Consider the following 20938-nt stretch of genomic DNA (forward strand, 5'->3'; position numbering starts at 1 on the left):
ATGCCAGGATTGAAATAAAAAATGTATAGATCTAATTACGATGCGTACCTTTTGATGCCATCTCTTCAGAGATCTCGGTTGATCTGCTAAGCACCGTCTTTAATCCAAGATTGTTGCAGCCAGCCACCGATCCGAAGTTGCAGGCACCGTCGCCGTAGATCATCTCTCCTCTCTTCCTATCCTTTCACAGGACCCACACTGAGAGTGATGGATTTTGGGAGAAAGGGGTTTTTGGGGAAACTGAAATCCCTCGACGGAGAGATGCGTCTGTACGTAATGCCAACGCTCTAACACTCTCTCAACCCCTAGAGATCCTGTCCTTTTATAGGCGAGAGCAGAGGGTCTACGATGAGATCTCAAGAGATTTCCTCCATGAAGGTTATCTCCCGAGGAATCGTTCCGTAGTGGACTTAGTCTATTGGCTAAAATATCTGAACGGAACCCAATTAGTTATTCTATTATATATCTTTTTCAATTATAAAAAGGCCACATATTCGAACATTCTCCCACTTGGCCCATTAATTGATAAGATATAAAAGAGATATTCAAAATCAAAATAAACAAAACAAAATTTGTTTAAAAAAATAATAATTTTACCTAATTGGATTCCAACGAATTTTGAAAAGCATTTTATACATGGTCATGTTTTAAAATAAGCCAATAAGTCCAATAAACACAATAATACTATATTAAGTCCAACTATCAATGCGAGTCATAGTGGTTGTATTTCATCAGTGTCATACTCCTGGACTTGCGACGATCCACTTGGCGAGTTTCGACGAGCTTCTTTGGCAAGCTCATGGACTTCTGCGATTTGTTCCCGCAGAACCTCCGACGACTGTCCGAACTTCCATTAAACTCTCGAACTCACAACATGATCGTTGTCTTGATTCCGGCGCAACTCCTACTGCATGTCTTACTTCCATCGTAGTTAATCCTGCATATGTAAAACAAAACTTCGATCGAGACAATTAATCCTAAGCAATTAACCAAGTTGTCCGACATGTCATTGGTCCCTCGACGCTTCGTCCGATTCTTCGGCGCATCGTCCTCTCCTGTGCTAGTCATAGGTGCCCAGCAAGCCAATCACGTGAGTGATGGCACGTGTGACTTGATACAGAATCTTTTTGCTTATTATATTTTGGCGTATATCACTTTATAACTATTGCATAAATGCATGCATATATTGTGATATCCTTGGATTTGTGCAATGGGAATCGGATCGAGATAAGATCATGATAATGAGATCGATTCACCTTTAAACACATATCCTAAATAATCCCGGTCATAGGTTACTCGAGAGGGACATCGTGATAACCGGACAAACTGGTGTGCTGTATACCCGTCCATATGATGGATGTAGTTAGTCTCATAGCTGCTCGTGTAGGGACATTAGGGATACAATACAGGTGCTCATTAGAGAATGAGTTCACTGATTGATCCGCTTATGGAATGTTGGATGGTTGATGATGCCTTATTGTCAGACAGCGATTCCATCGTCCTAGTGGTGTATCTGGTCCTTAGACTTGAGATACCAAGGATGTCCTGTATGAGTGCTCCACTCTTTAATACCAGACTTATAGGTTTGGCTGTCCCAGATCTAGTACAGCTGGTTATTGGGAGTGGTAGTCGACCTTACAAGGGCTATTGAGTGTCGATAGAGGATCATCTACTTCTCGGTGTCATGAGAGGAATATCCCAAGTGTTCTTGCTCAGACAAATCCCTAGCCAGGGTCATTCGGTTTGAGAGAGAAAGAGTTCTCCGGGAGAATCCGATTAGAGTGAGACTCGAGTAGAAACCGTATGGGTCTAACAACACCATGCTCGATATACGGTCTCTGGGATATTAGATGGATGAGGGACTATAGGTACACGGTAACTGAGGACAGACAGGTACAATGGATTGGATTCCCCTGTATCGTTTGGGGACTACGGCGTAGTGGCCTAGTATGTCCGTAGTCGATGAGTCGAGTGAATTATTACAGAGATAATAATTCACTGAGTTAGAAGGAGTTCTGACAGGTATGACTCACGGCCAGCTCGATATTGGGCCTAGAGGGTCCACACACATATGGTAGGCATTGCGATGAGTAGAGGTTCAGATATGAGATATCCGACGGAGCCCTTGTCTTATTGGATGCAGATTCAATACCCACTAGGGGAGGACCTATTAGGGTTTGACAGGGGACCTCTATAAATAGGAGGGATTCAAAGCCCTATAGGCTAGAGAGCTTTTGCTTGCCTTTCCTATTCTCCTCTCCCTCTCCACCTCAGAGCAGGCCTAGAGTTTTGAGGAGCGTCGTCGCATCCCTGCTGTGTGGATCACCGCTAGAGAGGAGAACGCTTGACCTCCTTCACCCTCTCCTAAGGATCTGCAAGGAAACAGGGATATACGATCTCCCTAGGTAACACAATCTACTCTATACACAGTTTCATGTTTTACGGATTTTTGCGTACCAATCTTCACACGACGACGAACATCTCTTTGGGAATTGGGGATTTTGTTTTTCTTGTTCTTCCGCTGCACATATGATGTCGCCCCCAGGATTTCCCAACAGTGGTATCAGAGCCAGGTTGTTCGCGCGAATGATTGGTTTTGAACTGCGTGTGTTGTGTTTAGGAAGAATTTTGACGTCAAAATCGTTGACGCAAGAAAGGGCATCAATAGTTGATTGCCTCGATCTACGTGCGTGCAGCGCAACCGAAGGCAGGCAGCACAGGGGCTGCGTCTGCAGCAGCCGGCCGGCGGCTTGCTTGCAGCAGGCTTGCGTCCGGCGGGGCTGGCAGCCCACGGGCAGAGGCACCGCAGGGCAACGGCGCTTGCCACCGCTGCTCCCGCGGGCGAAAACCCCGCACAGCGGCGGTTGCCCGGCGGGACAGCACCGCCTACGGGCGTTGCCCCGCGGGAAGAACCGCCTGCGGAGGCGGCAGCGCCCGTAGGGGCGCCAACCTGCAGGGGCAGCACCGCTTGCGGGCGTTGCCCCACCGGCAGAACCGCCCGCGGGGGCGCCCACCCTCAGTGGCAGCGCAGCCAGCGGGCGTGCCGCCTGCAGGCGAGGGCAGTGCCCTCGCCCCGCTGCACAAGCTACCGCCGGCAGGGTGGCGGCGGCGGCAGCAGCAAAGAGGAGTAGGGTGTTAGGATCAAGAGCATTAAGAGGGGGGGGGGGGGGGGGGGGGGGGTGAATTAGTGCAGCGGATTAAAACGTTGGTTTTTGAAATCGTTGGCACAAAAAAAAACTGAACTTGAAAAGTTTAACTTTGACGCGTGTTCGTAAAGAAGTGCAGCAAGATTATAAAGTACGTAAGAAAGTTTGCAGTAAGATAAATTACGATAAGTAAACGCAAACCAGAGATTACTCAAATTTTAGAGTGGTTCGGTCAAATGACCTACATCCACTTGCGAGGCCCTTTTTGATGAGGCTCCCACCTTCCACTAGCAAATCTCTTGAAAGGGAAGGGTAAATACCCCTCATACAACTCTTTACAAGTGGTTCACTCTCGTATAGATTTTCGAGAAGGAAGGAGGTGAACACTAGCAAATTGAAAACAAGACTTGCTAAGACTTTTCTAAGACCTTTCTCTCAATCAATTGCTGCTCAAAAAGTTATAATCTCAGCTGAGATTTGAGGGGTATTTATAGGCCTCAAGAGGATTCAAATTTGGGCTCCAAATTTGAATTCTCGTTGGGTTCCCGATGCTGGTGGTGCCACCGCCTGTCAGTGTCGGACACTGACAGTGGACGGGCGGTGCCACCGCCCAGCCAAGCGGTGCCACCGCCCAGCTCTCGGGCGCTGGGCGGTGCAACTGCCCAGTCTGGCGATGCCACCGCCAGACCCTTCGGTTCACTTAATTGGGCTTCAAATTTAGCCCAACCAACTCTAATTATGGGTCCAGTTGGCCCCTAGTCAGGATATAGGATTATCTCTTAATCCTAATCCTAATTACAAGTGAACTACATAACAAAAAAAACATCCTAAGCAAGTTTTCAACCGCGAACGTCGAGTCTTGTTCCGGCGAGCTTTCCGACGAACTTCTTCCGACGGACTCCCAGCAAGCTCTCGAACTTATGATGACTTTAACGAGTAACCAAGCCTTCTCGGTGATCTCCGTGAACCTCCGACGACCTCTTCGGCGAACTTCCGAAATTTCCGACAAGTTCCCGATTTCATCTCGGTTGGTTCCGGCAGCATCTCCGATGATTCTTCGGACTCTTTAAACGTCCATCGAACTTGACTCCGGTATTCTTGCTTTGTGTTTTCTGGTTATCGTAGTTAATCCTGCACACTTAACTCAATAATATGGATTAGATCAATTAACCCATCAATTGATTGTTATCATCAAAATCCGAGATTCAACATAGGGCATTAGGGTTTTCTGGGCAAAAGATAGTTTTGCCCCTCGAAATTTGAGAAATTCTAGTTTCTATCTTTTGTCCAAATTATGAAAATACCCCTATAAATTTAGAAATTTCCTACATGTCCTTGAATTCAGAAAATATTAATTAATTAAAAAGTTTAGTTGATTATTATTTTTATCATTATCTAGTAGTCCTACATGAAGATGATTATTTATACATGTGATGTATGATGTGTGGACGGATGATCATGGACCGTGTGATGTGTGTACTTGTGATTATTATTATTGAGGTCTGCGAGCCTCCGTCATATTTTTCGTTTATTGTCGGGCCTGCGTGCCTATGATTAAGTTGTAATCACATGAGGAGGCACAGCGGGAGCATGGATGCAATAGTGGGACCCACGAGACGAACGATCGTGATGCATGAAGATGCATCAAGATGTCGACGGAACCGACGAGGACGAGATGGACGATCACAAAGCATGGAGATGCACCGTTGCACACATAGATCTTGATGTGAGTGATTAGGCCTACTGGCTCGGGCCTAATTATATTAGGTTGTGGTCCATGATCATCTGGTGTGATTGCTTATACACATACTAGATATGTATATATATTTGTATGCGATGTGGATATATATTAAATATGTATATATGTGACATGTCATATTAGGAGACCAAATCATAGAAACATCTCTCAATAATATTAAGTCGGTAAACGTGAGGTAATTAGATTGACCCACGTGGCCTTCCATCGTTATAAGTAGGAACCGATTCCCGGTGTAGGTTGAGTTGGTCGAGTCCCTCGAGACTCACCTATATCGCGATTCGCTATCTTGCTTACGACATAGAGATGTCACCGGTGACCTGAGGGCATGGTATACTTGGTCGAGTCCCTCGAGGGTATATCATCAAATCAGACTCATCTTGTAACGAAGGTGTTGACTTAACCGAGCATCATGGTTGGTCGAGTCCCTTGAGGCCATGGTGATTCGGAGGCCGAACAGGACGGGAATCACAAGGAGTTGTGATCGGCAAGAGTTGCCTACCTTTTAGGCTTAGTGTGATTGGTCGAGTCCCTCGAGGTTACACTAAGACGCTGATTGGATCCTGATCCCCACTAGAAGTCTGCCGGAGACTTCCGTTTCACGTGCTGAGGGTGTCGCGTGACTCGTTAGTAAAATAGTGGGAGCATATTAAGATAGAAGTCCATATCTTGATAGTTTATTTCTTGTAAAATCTGTATGTTATTCATTTCTACTGCATCTTTATTTTCAAAAAAATGTCGCTTTCAAATCCCTTACGTGGCATACTTGATGTCAACCGCCTCACTGGTCCAAATTATACGGATTGGCTCCGTAACTTGAGAATTGTTCTCACAGCGGAGAAAATCATGTACGTCCTTGATACAGTGATGCCTGCACCCGAAGAAGGGGCAAACGAGGATGAGATCGCTCGCTACTTGAAGTACATTGATGACTCCACTCTTGCTCAGTGCTATATGTTGGGCTCTATGACTCCTGAGTTACAGAGACAACATGAAAAGATGGATGCCAGATCCATTCTCCTACATGTCCGCAAATTGTTTGAGGAATAGGGAAGGACTCAGCGATATGAGATATCTAAGAGCCTCTTCCGCGCTAGGATGACTGAGGGGACATCGGTTCAGAACCATGTCTTAAAGATGATTGAGTGGATAGAGAAACTCACAAGTCTAGGAATGGTCCTAGAGGATAACTTGTGTGTGGACATTATGCTTCAGTCCCTACCAGATTCCTTTTCACAGTTCATAATGAATTTTAATATGAACAAGCTTGAGGTGACTCTCCCAGAGCTCCTCAATATGTTGAGGGAGGCAGAGAGTACTATCAAGAAAGAGAAGCCAGTTCTCTACACTAGTGAGACAAAAAAAAAAAGGAAAGCAGAAAGGTCCCTTAAGAAGGGAAAGGGCAAGGGCAAACCAGGTAAAGTAAAGGTTGCTAAGAAAGACCTAGCAAAGGACAAAGGCCAGTGCTTCCACTGTGGTAAAGATGGGCACTGGAAGAGAAACTGCAAAGAGTACCTTGCAGAAAGGGCGAAACAAAAGCTTGATGAAGCTTCAGGTACATTCATGATCAGTCTCCATTTGTCAGACTCTTATGATAACACATGGGTATTGGATACCGGTAGTGCTTATCATATATGCAATTCGTTGCAAGTTCTGGCAAGGCCTAGGAGACTAGAGAGAGACGAGATGGACCTCAAGATGGGTAATGGAGCAAAAGTTGCTGTATTAGCTATTGGCGAGGTCTCCCTACATCTGCCTACTGGAGCTTTTATTGCATTAGATGCATGTTATTTTGTTCCTTCTATTATCAAAAACATTATCTCCATTTCATGTTTAACAGTTAGTGGATATAAATTTGTTTTTTAGAACATTGGTTGTTCGATATTATTAGATGATAAGATCATCACGAAAGGAACATTGCATAATGGTTTATTTATGTTAGACACCACGCCACATATCATGAATGTAAATGTGTCCAAAAGGAAACGAGATGAGTTGAACAGTGCATACCTGTGGCATTGTAGGCTATGTCACATCCATGAAAGAAGGATTCAAAAGTTGCTAAATGATGGATATCTAGATCCATTCGACTATGTGTCATATACAACTTGTGAGCCTTGCATTCGTGAAAAACTGACCAACTCTCCATTTAGTGGAACTGGAGAGAGAGCCACTGAGTTGTTGGAACTCATACATAGTGATGTATGTGGACCCATGTCAACTCATGTCATTGGAGGTTACTCCTACTTCATTACATTTACTGATGATTTCTCAAGGTATGGATATATGTACTTAATGAAGTACAAGTCCGAGGTCATTGAGAAATTCAGAGAGTATAAGAATGAGGTGGAGAACCAGACTGGAAAGAGTATCAAAACTCTTCGATCAGATCGAGGAGGTGAGTACTTAAGTACAGAGTTTACTCAGTTCCTCAAGGACCATGGGATATTATCCCAATGGACACCTCCTTATACACCTCAGCTCAATGGTGTCTCTGAAAGGAGAAATCGTACGTTATTAGATATGGTACGGTCCATGATGAGTTTCGCTGACCTACCCATCTCATTCTGGGGATATGCCTTAGAAACCGCAGCTTACCTTCTGAATAGAGTTCCAACTAAGTTGGTAGTGTCTACACCATATGAGATATGGAAAGGGAAGAAGTCTGATCTTAATGTTGTTAAGATTTGGGGCTGCCCTGCCCATGTTAAAAGACACAACCCCGATAAGTTAGAATCAAGGACAGAGCGATGCAAATTTGTGGGATACCCCAAGGAAACTTGTGGGTATTATTTCTATTATCTTGAGGACCAAAAGGTCTTTGTAGCTAAGAGAGCAGTGTTCCTTGAGAAGGAACACATTCTTGGCGGAGACAGTGGGAGAATGATAGAGTTGAGCGAGGTTGGAGAACCAAGCTCAAGCACCACTCTACAGCCCGAGTCTGTTGAGGTACCTAATACACAAGTTTCAACTTTACACAGGTCTGATAGAGTATCCCATCCTCTTGAGAGATATGTGGGACATATTAGAGGAGAGGATGTAGAGGATATTGATCCTCAGACCTACGAGGAGGCTATTATGAGTATAGACTCCGGGAAGTGGCAAGAAGCAATGAATTCTGAGATGGATTCTATGTACTCCAATAAGGTTTGGAACCTAGTTGATGCGCCCGAAGGTATTGTACCCATCGGTTGCAAGTGGATCTTTAAGAAAAAAATCAGAGTAGATGGAAAGGTAGAGACCTATAAAGAAAGGCTAGTGGCTAAGGGGTATCGTCAAAGGCAAGGTGTTGACTACGACGAAACCTTCTCACCCGTAGCAATGCTAAAATCCATCAGAATTCTATTGGCTATTGCAGCACACTATGATTATGAGATCTGGCAGATGGATGTGAAAACCGCATTCCTCAATGGGAACCTCGAGGAGGATGTGTATATGATGCAACATGAGGGATTCGTGTCCAAGAACTGCACAGATAAGGTGTGTAGGTTGCTTAGATCCATTTATGGACTAAAGAAAGCTTCCCGAAGTTGGAACATCAGATTTGATGAGGCAATCAGATCTTATGACTTCGTTAAGAACGAAGATGAGCCTTGTGTATATAGAAAGGTAAGTGGGAGCGCTATCACCTTTTTGGTGTTATATGTGGGTGACATCCTGATCATTGGGAATGACATAGGAATGCTATCCACAGTAAAGGCTTGGTTATCTAGACACTTCTCCATGAAGGACTTAGGGGAAGCATCCTATATCTTAGGGATTAGAATCTATAGAGATAGATCCAAGAGGATGCTTGGCTTGTCCTAGTCCAAGTACATAGAAACCATTGTCAAAAGGTTTGGCATGGAAAAATTCCAAAAGAGGTCTCATACCGATAAGATATGGGATATCGCTTTCTACGAGTATGTCCCCAAAGACTCCAGAAGAAAGGGCGAACATGAATATGATACCTTATGCCTCAGCAATAGGGTATATCATGTATGCCATGCTATGTACTAGGCCTGATATAGCGCATGCTCTGAGTGTCACGAGCAGGTATCAGGCGGATCCAAGCTTGGAGCACTGGAAAGCAGTAAAGTGTATCCTTAAGTACTTGAGAAGGACTAAGGATCTTTTACTAGTATATGGAGGTAATAGCCTTAAGGTTGAAGGCTACACTGACTCAAGTTTTCAGTCTGATGTCGATGATAGCAAGTCGAATTCAGGGTATGTGTACACCTTGAATGGAGGAGCAGTGTGCTGGAAGAGTTCCAAGCAAGATACCACTGCTGACTCGAACACAGAGGCGGAGTACATTGTGTTAGGATCGAGAGCACTAAGAGGGAGGGGGGGGGGGGGGTGAATTAGTGCAGCGGAAATTTTTCAGCGATTAAAACGAAAGCTGCGTTCGTTCGATAAAAAACGATTTACGTCTAAGTGCAGATTTAGAAAGTTCTGAACTTAGAAACTTGTTTGTAAGATCGCAGAAGGCAGTAAGCAGTTATGATTGAAATCAAAACGTAAACGTAAACTGAAACATGATGATCGTACGAGAAAAGCCGATTTACGTCTAAACGCAGATTCGGAAAATTTTGAACTTAGAAACTTATTCGTAAGATTGCAGAAGGCAGTAAACAGTTATGATTAAAATCAAAACGTAAACGTAAACTGAAATATGATGATCGTACGAGAAAAGTCGATTTACGTCTAAACGCAGATTTACGTCTAAACGCAGATTTACGTTTGAACCTTGAAACTCGTTCGTAAAATCGCAGAGGGTAGTAAGCTATTGAGAAGTTTGTAGTGAAGGTAAAATACTCAAAGGAAATGCAAACCGAGATTTAGAGTGGTTCGGTCAATCTTGACCTACTCCACTTTTGGCTTCCTCCACCGACGAGGTCACCGACGTCAACTAGAGGCCTTCCTTCAATAGGCGAAGGCCAACCACCCTCTTACAGATTCACTCCTTTTGACGGGCTTAGGAGACAACCCTTACAGAAGTTTTCTCTCCTCTCTTTACAACTCAAACTTGAAGAACATAAAGAGGAGAACTAGTAGTTTTGAGCTCTAAGAACCACAGAAAGACAGCAAGATTTCGAGTGTGTGTTCTGTGCTTTCAGTGCTGAATGGGTGGGGTATTTATAGGCCCTAACCCAGTTCAAATTTGGAGCTCAAATATGTCAATTCCCAGAATTCTGGGATCAGGCGGTTGCACCTCCTAACTGGGGCGGTTGCACCGCCTGGCAGAGCTCGAAGACCGAGCCTCTAGGCGGTGCCACCTCTGTCAGGGGCGGTTGCACCTCTCTGCCAGAGCTCGAAGACCGAGCTCAGGCGGTTGCACTGCCTGACTGGGGAGGTTGCACCGCTTGGCAGAGCTCGAAACTTGAGCTCTGGCGGTGCTACCTCTTGACAGAAGAGGTTGCACCTCCCAGTCTCGCTCGGAGACTGAGCCCGGGGCGGTGCCACCTCTTGGCTGGGGCGGTTGCACCACCCAGTCTCGCTGGGAGACATAGCCTGGGCGGTGCTACCTCCTGGCTTGGGCGGTTGCACCTCCCACAGCAATCAGGGTCCGAATGGGTTAATCCATTCGGCCCAATTTGATTCTTTCAGGGGCCCAATTGCCCTAAGATTAAGCTAATGGGATCACCTCCCATTTCTAACTTAATCAATGTGCTAACTACGATTATTTCCTAAGACATATTCTGTAGCTTGCTCCGGTGCGTCAATCGCTTCTTCCGGCGAGTTTCCGGCGAACTTCCGTCGATCATCCGACGAACCCTCGGTGATCCTCCTGCGGACTTCCGGCAAACTCCTGGACTTGCGACGATCCACTTGGCAAGTTCCGACGAGCTCCTTTGGCAAGCTTCTGGGCTTCTCGGATTTGTTCCCGCAGAACCTCCGACGACTGTCCGAACTTCCGTCGAGCTCTTGAACTCCCAACGTGATCATTGTCATGACTCCGGCGCAACTCCTGCTGCATGTCTTACTTTCATCGTAGTTAATCCTGCACACTTATCTCAACACACAGATTAGACAAACAATTGACAATTGACTTCATCATCAAAATCCGAGATTCAACACATTGCTGCATTAGATGCAGCAAAAGAGGGAGTCTGGGTGAAGAAGTTCATCACAGATTTGGGAGTCGTACCGAGTAGTGAGGAGCCGACTTCCTTATATTGCGACAACTATAGGGCGATTACTCAAATAAGGGAACCCAGGTCTCATCAGAAGTGTTCTAAGGATGTTTCATCTTATCAAAGAGATCATAACCCGAGGAGATGTAGCAGTGGAAAGAGTTCCATCCGAAGATAACATTGCAGATCCACTGACAAAGCCGTTGTCTCAGATTGTCTTTGAGCGTCACAGGGGTCTGATGGGGATTAGACACATAGGTGATTGGCTTTAGGTCAAGTGGGAGATTGCTAGTCATAGGTGCCCAGCAAGCCAATCACGTGAGTGATGGCACGTGTGACTTGATACAGAATCTTTTTGCTTATTATATTTTGGCGTATATCACTTTATAACTATTGCATAAATGCATACATATATTGTGATGTCCTTGGATTTGTGCAATGGGAATCGGATCGTGATGAGATCACGATAATGAGATCGATTCACCTTTAAACACATATCCTACATAATCTCGGTCATAGGTTACTCGAGAGGGACATCGTGATAATCGGACAGACTGGTGTGCTATATACCCGTCCATATGATGGATGCAGTTGGTCTCATAGCTGCTCGTGTAGGGACACTAGGGATACAGTACATGTGCTCATTGGAGAATGAGTTCACTGATTGATCCGCTTATGGAATAATGGATGGTTGATGATGCCTTATTGTCAAACAACGATTCCGTAGTCTTAGTGATGTATCTGGTCCTTAGACTTGAGACACCAAGGATGCCCTGTATGAGTGCTCCACTTTTTGATACCAGACTTCGAGGTTTGGCTGTCCTAGATCTAGTATAGCTGGTCATTGGGAGTGGTAGTCGACCTTACGAGGGCTATTGAGTGTCGATAGAGGATCATCCACTCTCGGCGTCATGAGAGGAATATCCCATGTGTTCTTGCTCAGACAAATTCCTAGCCAGGGTCATTCGGGTTGAGAGAGAAAGAGTTCTTCGGGAGAATCTGATTAGAGCGAGACTCGAGTAGAAACCGTATGGGTCTGACAACACCATGCTCGATATACGGTCTCTGGGATATTAGATGGATGAGGGACTATAGGTACACGGTAACTGAGGATAGATAGGTCCAATGGATTGGATTCCCCTGTATCGTCTGGGGACTACGGCGTAGTGGCCTAGTACGTCCGTAGCTGATGAGTCGAGTGAATTATTACAGAGATAATAATTCACTGAGTTAGAAGGAGCTCTGATAGGTATGACTCACGGCCAACTCGATATTGGGCCTAGAGGGTCACACACATATGGTAGGCATTGCGATGAGTAGAGGTTCAGATATAAGATATCCGACGGAGCTCTTGTCTTATTGGATGTAGATCCAATACCCACTAGGGGAGGACCCATTAGGGTTTGACAAGGGACCTCTATAAATAGGAGGGATTCAGAGCCCTATAGGCTAGAGAGCTTTTGCTTGCCTTTCCTATTCTCCTCTCCCTCTCCACCTCAAAGCAGGCCTGGAGTTTTGAGGAGCGTCGTCGCATCCCTGCTGTGTGGATCACCGCTAGAGAGGAGGACGCTTGACCTCCTTCACCCTCTCCTAAGGATCTGCAAGGAAACAGGGATATATGATCTCCCTAGGTAACACAATCTACTCTATACGCAGTTTCATGTTTCACGGATTTTTGCGTACCAATCTTCGCACGACGATGAACATCTCTTTGGGAATCGGGGATTTTATTTTTCTTGTTCTTCCGCTGCACATATGATGTCGCCCCCAGGATTTCCCAACATCCTGCAGCCTATTGCCCAATCGGCCAGTTGACTCCGCAACTCCGATATCCTTGGCACAATACCCGCTCTTCTTGGCCTGATGCCCGAGTCCACGACCCGAAGCCTTCTGTCGATACGTCAACCGATCCACCGGCCCGACGTCCAATCTTCTGATATGTTCCTCCGGCACAACAAGATTTTCCTGCTTTAATTGTCTCATCCTGATCGAAGCATCCTACGTCACTCAAAACGCAGATTAAATCATAAACATATATCAAGTGGTTTCATCATCAAAATACGAGATTCAACAATCTCCCCCTTTTTGATGATGACAACTACTTGATGACGGAGTTAACCTTAACTCCCGGAGTTTAAACAAACTCCCCCTATCAATATGCCATATTGATAGAAACTCTTGGATTCAAAAGTCCAAGCAACATGTCATCATAAACTTATGCATAACATATCATGTCATCAACATACTTCTCCCCCTTTGTCATCAACAAAAAGGAGAAGTACCACAATCAAGTGTTTGTGATATTAGTTCAACTCATTGCATGAAAAACATAATATCAAGTTTTATCATCATGCAAGTTTGCTATTATCAAATATCAACATGTAAAATTGCGATGTAAGCTTTTGATATCATAACACAAACATTTCAAGTGTTTATCAATTGTAGCATTTCATGGTAAGATATCAACGCGTAAAATTACGATACAAGTTTTTGATATCTTAACGCATGATGCAAACATGGCATAATGCAAATTTGGCAATCATAGCATCAATTCATATATCTCTTGATGATGCAAGCATTGCAAATATGGCAATCATATCAATTCATATATCTCTTGATGATGCAAGCATGGCATAATCATAGCATCAATTCATATATTTCTCCCCCTTTGTCATCAACAAAAAGGAGAACGATATAAGCACATTTTAAGCATAAGTGCTTGTAATTATTCATGTCATAACTAGGTTCATATCATTTTCCAACAGTGAGTGATAGGATATCAATTATACAAACATCTCAAGGAAAACATGACATGGAGATAGCTTTGAAAACTTCTTCCTTTTTATCTGTTATTATCTTTTTGTATGAAGGAAGAAGACTATTTGTGATACATGCTATTTGTGAGTTTACTTCAAGTGAAGTTAAAATCGATGAGAGATTAAATTATGCTTCATTTTTACAAGGATCAAGATATGTATGTGAAATAAATCCTTGCAAGTAAAAACACTTTCATCCATATTCATCAAATTCATTTCTCAAAAAAATATTTTTCACATGATATGTGTATGAGAGATGTATTTGCTAGTTGATTACATATGTCAAAAATCAATGATATGAACTAAACTTGATATGACATATGCTTGTTAAGTTCGGAAGAGAGTAATGTTTTGAGAAAATCTAATTGTTAGGATCAAGAAAATCCGAAAATGAAATTTGACTCTTTCTTGCATTCGGACAAGGTTTTGCTATAGATATTCAATTACAATCATGAAGGTAAAGCATGCTTGTTATCATGGAAGTTTTGTATTCAAGCACATAATTTCCAACATGTAATTGTGTAAAATCATTACGGCAATCAAGTGATTTGATCATTCAATCAATAATTTTAACACGTTCAATCATTCGGACGTATTTTTGCCATAGTTTTTCAAATACAATCATGAAGATAAGGCATGCTCATCGTCATGGTAGTACGATGGCAAGTTTACAATTTTAAGACACGCAAGCTAGTAATTTTGAGATGTTCAAGAAAGCAACTCTTGCTTCTTGAAATATAAGTTTTGTTAGATGTGCAAGTTCACTTTTTGCTTCTGCAAGATATCATTCCTTGGTGATGTTCAATATAGCAAGTTCTACATCATGCAAGCTAGTGAATCTTATAACATTTTAGAACATGCATAATCACCAAAGCATCATAAATTTTAATGATGTGCAAAATTACAAATTTTGCATGTTTGCATTTGTGCATCTTGAGATTTGCAAGATAGCACTTCTTGGTGATGTTCAAGATAGCAATTCCTTTTCTTTTGAGAAGTGTAATTATTTTCTTTCTCCCCTTTTTTTTTGAATTATATGAGCTAGCAAATTAGCTTTCAAGCATGTTTTGCTTCCCCTTTGTCATTGTCAAAAAGAAAGGAAGACCCTTTACGTTAATTTCTAAATTATGACAAAGGTAAATAGCATTGATAAAAATTCAAGTCTTGAATGTCAAAACAATTATTTTATCATGAATATTTCATCATTGCATGCATCATTATCATCATATATATTTTTAAAACATATAAACTCATTATTATATGATTCCAAATCATCATTCCTATTATTTCAATCATTGTTTCAATCATCTTTATAGCTTATCATGCACAATATGTCAAACCATCTAACATGATACAAACATTTATTTTCAAAGTATTTATCACTATTTTCATGTATGATAATAAAGTGTTCATGATACCGAACATTAAATCAATATTTATAATACTTCATTTTAGCAACAACTCATAGCATTTTAAATCATGATTCACATCATATGCAATACATCACATCATAATTAAAAAGCTCAAGTATTGCGTGCATCATTGCAAATCATAAATGTTTCATATCATGATGATATTAATTTTATTAAATTATATCCTATCATGATCATAACTTTTCATTTGTATACATCAAAATAAATTAATGAATATTTCATGTATTCATATTATCACATAAGGAATATTAAGAAGAAAATAATTGGGTGATGAGATAAACCTTTCATGAATACAAAGAATTGCATAAAAATCATATCATGAATACAAGGAATACAGGTCACAATCATTCAAGAGAAAAATCATCATTCATTTTCAATTCATTCAATTTGACAAATCATGATCATGAATTTGATAAAACTCATTTCAAATTTAAATCATCAAAATCATTTTTATGGCTCACAAAATTTATAACATAAATAGATTCATGATTTCATTGATAATATATTTTTCCCCCTTTTTTAAGTGTTTCATCTTAAGTGATCGATTTCATGTTAGCATGCCTTTTCATTTATGTCAAATCAAAACATGCATCAATTTTTACTGTTATTATCATGAAAATCGATAATCCATAATTATCAAGAATCATCATACATAATTTCAAATTAAACATGATTTAATATACTAAAAAATGAGAAATAACAATGGACATCAACATGATACACATTATTACTTCTTAACCATGATTTCATATTTTCAATCAAAATTATTTTGTTTGTTTATCATAAAATATACAATATTATCATTTTTGAAATTACTAGCATGATCATAATTTTTTTTTTAAACATTAATTCTAAACTAAAAAAGAAAATACATCATGAAAGCATCAAGTAATTTCAAAATAAATCAGGGGGATTTCGATTACCTTATCATTGAAAGCGGTTAAGGCGTAGTTTGCCTCCTCGCCTTTCTTGATTTTCTCCTCGTCTTCGGAGGAGCTCGATTCATCCCACTTTGTGTTCTTCTTCTTTGGCCTCTTCCTCCATTCAAGTTCATTGTTTATTTTAGATTTTTGTTTAATAAACTTGTTAAGATTTAGTGTTCGAAGTTCAAGTTCATCATTGTCCTCATCACTTGAGTCATCGCTCAAGTGGTATTCATTTGTCCGGAGTTCCAAATCCTTCCTGTTATTTGGAAGGTTATTTTGTTCATTGTGCACCATTTCATATGTCATCAACGAACCAATTAGTTCTTCAAGTGGTAAGTTGTTTAGGTTTTTAGCTTCTTGTATTGCAGTTTCTTTTGAATCTCACTTCTTAGAAAGAGAACACAAAATCTTGTTTACGAGTTCAAAATCCGAAAAATATTTGCCAAGAGCTCTTAAACCATTGACAACATCCGTAAAACGGGTGTACATGTCACCAATGGTTTCGCTTGGCTTCATTTAAAAAAGCTCAAAATCACGCATCAAAAAGTTGATTTTCGAATTTTTAACTCTAGAAATGCCTTCGTGTGTGATTTCAAGAGTGTGCCATATGTCAAAAGCCGTTTCGCACAAAGAAACCCAATTGAACTCATTTTTGTCCAAAGCGCAAAATAAGGCATTCATAGCCTTTGCGTTTAAAGAAAAATACTTCTTCTCCAAATCTGACCATTCGTTTATCGGTTTAGAGGGAAGTTGAAAACCGTTTTCAACAATATTCCATAAATCCAAATTCAGAGAAATCAAGAATACTCTTATTCGAGTTTTCCAATAAGTATAGTCCAATCCGTTAAACAACGGTGGATGAACAACCGATAAGCCCTCTTGAAAGCCATGAAGAGCCATTTCTCTCGGGTGTAAATCCAAAATGAGAAATACTGGGCTCTGATACCAATTGTTAGGATCAAGAGCACTAAGAGGGGGGGGGGGTGAATTAGTGCAGCAGAAAACTTTCGACGATTAAAATCGCGTTCGTACGATAAGAGCGATTTCGGTAGAAAATCTGATTCATAAATCACTTTAACTTGTAACCTAGCAAGATGCAATTAAAGCAAAGATATAAAGGCAGTTTGCAGTTAAGATAGAAATCAGAATGTAAACGCAAACTGAAATATGATGTTCGTACGATAAAAACGATTTACGTCTAACCGCCGATTCGGAAAATGCAGAGCTTAAAACATGATAGTATATGCGCAGAAGGCAGTAAGCTATTGAGGAGATTTGCAGTAAGGATAAGATGTTCAAAGTAAATACAAACCGAGATTTAGAGTGGTTCGGTCAATCTTGACCTACTCCACTTTTGGCTTCCTCCACCGACGAGGTCACCGACGTCAACTAGAGGCCTTCCTTCAATAGCGAAGGCCAACCACCCTTTTACAGTTTCACTCCTTTTGACGGGCTTAGGAGACAACCCTTACAGAATTTTCTTTCCTCTCTTAACAGATTAGAACTTGGAAGAAAAGAGGAAGAAGAACTTTCAACTCATACAACACTTTTGAGCTCACAAAATCACAATATAAAATCAGAATTTCGGTGGTTTCTCAGTGCACTATCAGCACTGAAAGGGTGGGGTATTTATAGGCCCCAACCTAGTTTGAATTTGGAGCTCAAAACTGTCAATTCCCGAAATTCCGGGATCTAGCGGTTGCACCGCCTGGTAGAGCTCGAAGACTGAGCCTCTTGGCGGTGCCACCTCCTGGGGCGGTTGCACCTCTTGCCAGAGCTTAGGCGGTGCCACCTCCTGACTGAGGCGGTTGCACCGCTCAGCCAGAGCTCGGAGACCGAGCCCAAGCGGTGCCACCTCTGTCAGGGGCGGTTGCACCGCCCAATCTCGCTCGGAGACTGAGCCCAGGCGGTGCCACCTCCTGGGTGGGGCGGTTGCACCGCCCAGTCTCGCTCAGAGACTTAGCGTAAGCGGTGCCGCCTCCTGGCTGGGGCGGTTGCACCGCCTAGCAGAAATCAGGGTCCGAATGGGTTGATTCATTCGGCCCAATTTGGGTTTTTCAAGGGCCCAATTGTCCCAAGATTAAGTTAATGGGATCACCTCCCATTTCCAACTTAATCATTGTGCTAACTACAATATTTCCTAAGACATTTACTGTAACTTGCTCCGGTGCGTCAATCACTTCTTCCGGTGAGTTTCCGACGAACTTCCGTCGATCATCCGATGAACCCTCGGTGATGCTCCTGCGGACTTCCGGCAAACTCCTGGACTTGCGACGATCCACTTGGCGAGTTCCGACGAGCTTCTTTGGCAAGCTCATGGACTTCTCGGATTTGTTCCTGCAGAACCTCCGACGACTGTCCGAACTTCCGTCGAACTCTCGAACTCACAATGCGATCGTTGTCTTGATTCCGGCGTAACTCCTGCTGCATGTCTTACTTCCATTGTAGTTAATCCTGCACATGTAAAACAAAACTTCGATCGAGACAATTAATCCTAAGCAATTAACCAAGTTGTCCGGCATGTCTTTGGTCCCTCGACGCTTCGTCCGATTCTTCGGCGCATCGTCCTCTCCTGCAGCCTATTGCCCAATCGGCCAGTTGACTCCGCAACTCTGATATCCTTGGCACAATACCCACTCTTCTTAGCCCGATGCCCGAGTCCATGGCCCGAAGCCTTTTGTCGATACGTCGACCGATACGTCGACCGATCCACTGGCCCGACGTCCAATCTTCTGACATGTTCCTCCGGCACAACATGATTTTCCTGCTTTAATTGTCTCATCCTGATCGAAGCATCCTGCGTCACTCAAAACGCAGATTAAATCATAAACATATATCAAGTGGTTTCATCATCAAAATATGAGATTCAACAATTGTTAGTCTTTCCTAATATAGTCCATAATGACCCCTGTAATTTGTCTTGTCAAGACAATCTTGTTATTATATTCAACCATAATATGCATAAACATAAATGTAAACAGGATAGCAGAAACATATAACTTCAATTAAGCAAGAAGAATGTCAATAATAGCATCCACATAAACATGCATCACCATATCCTTTATGACTTGCTCACAAGCCCCATTCTAAGAACATGTTCTTTGAATATTTTACACTGTAAGACTTTTGTCAATGGATCATCAATCATCATAGTGGTGCTCAAGTTCTCAATTGACACTTGCTGTTTCTGGACTCTTTCTCTAACCAGCAATTACTTTATCTCAATGTGCTTGGAACCACTAGAGTACTTGTCATTCTTAGAGAAGAAAACTGCTGTAGTGTTATCACAAAATATCTTCAGCGGCCTGGCAATTGAGTTGACCACACCAAGTCCCGAGATGAAATTTTGCAGCCATAAAGCTTGATTTATGGCATCAAAGAATGCCACAAATTCAGCTTCCATTGTTGATGATGCAATAAGCGATTGCTTTGCACTTTTCCAAGAAATTACCCCACCAGCTAACATAAATACAAATCCTGAAGTGGACTTCCTACTGTCGAGGCAATTTGCAAAATCAGCATCTGAATATCCTATCACATCAAGCTGATCTGATCTCCTGTATGTGAGTATATAATCTTTCGTCCCTTGCAGATATCTCATTACTTTCTTTGCAGCTTTCCAATGTTCCATTCCTGGGTTGCTTTGGTATCTTCCCAGCATTGCAACTGCAAAACTGATATCTGGTCTTGTACAGGTTTGAGTATATAATAGACTTCCAATTGCGCACCCATAAGGAATATTCTTCATTTGATTCTTTTCTAAGTCATTTCTTGGGCACTGGTTTTGACTGAATTTTTCACCTCTAGTAATTGGTACATCATTGGCTGAGCAAAGCTGCATATTAAATCTTTCCAAGATACGATCAATATATCCTCTCTAAGACAATCCTAATAATCCTTGAGATCTATCCCTGAATATCTCAATGGCAAAAACATAGGCTGCCTCATTCATATCAACCATCTTAAAGTTCTTGTTGAGAAATATCTTGGTTTCGTGCAATAAACCAAGATCACTACTGGCAAGTAAAATATCATCCACATATAAGACCAATATAATAAACTTGCTCCCACTTACCTTCAGATATATACACTGATCAACAGTGTTTTCCTTAAATCCGAAGGAAGTAATGGTATTATGAAATTTTATATACCATTGTCTGGAAGCTTGTTTAAGGCCATAAATGGATTTCTTAAGTTTACAAGCCCAATTTTCTTTTCCCTTTTCAATGAATCCTTCAGGTTGTTCCATATAGATTTCTTCATCCAGATCCCCATTCAGAAATGCTGTTTTCACGTCCATCTGATGCAACTCAAGATCATAATGAGCTACCAATGCCATGACGATTCTTAATGAGTCCTTTCTTGAAACTGGAGAAAAAGTCTCATTATAGTCGATGCCTTCCTTATGAGAAAAACCCTTGGCCACAAGTCTGGCTTTATATCGTTTGATATTGCCCGTTGAGTCACGTTTTGTCTTAAAGACCTATTTACAACCGACTCTTTTACAACCATTGGGAAATTCAATGAGATCCCAAACATCATTCTGGACCATTGATTTTAACTCTTCTTTCATTGCATCATACCATTTTTCAGAATCGTTACTTTCTATAGCTTATGAAAACAATAAGGGGTCTCTTTTTATTCCTATATCATAATCTGATTCTTGTAGATATACCACATAATCATCAGAAATAGCATGTTTTCTTTTCCTTTGAGATCTTCTCAAATATGCCAATTGTGATTGT

This window comes from Musa acuminata, chromosome BXJ3-8, assembly GCF_036884655.1.
Source record: "Musa acuminata AAA Group cultivar baxijiao chromosome BXJ3-8, Cavendish_Baxijiao_AAA, whole genome shotgun sequence".
NCBI classification, from domain to species: domain Eukaryota; kingdom Viridiplantae; phylum Streptophyta; class Magnoliopsida; order Zingiberales; family Musaceae; genus Musa; species Musa acuminata.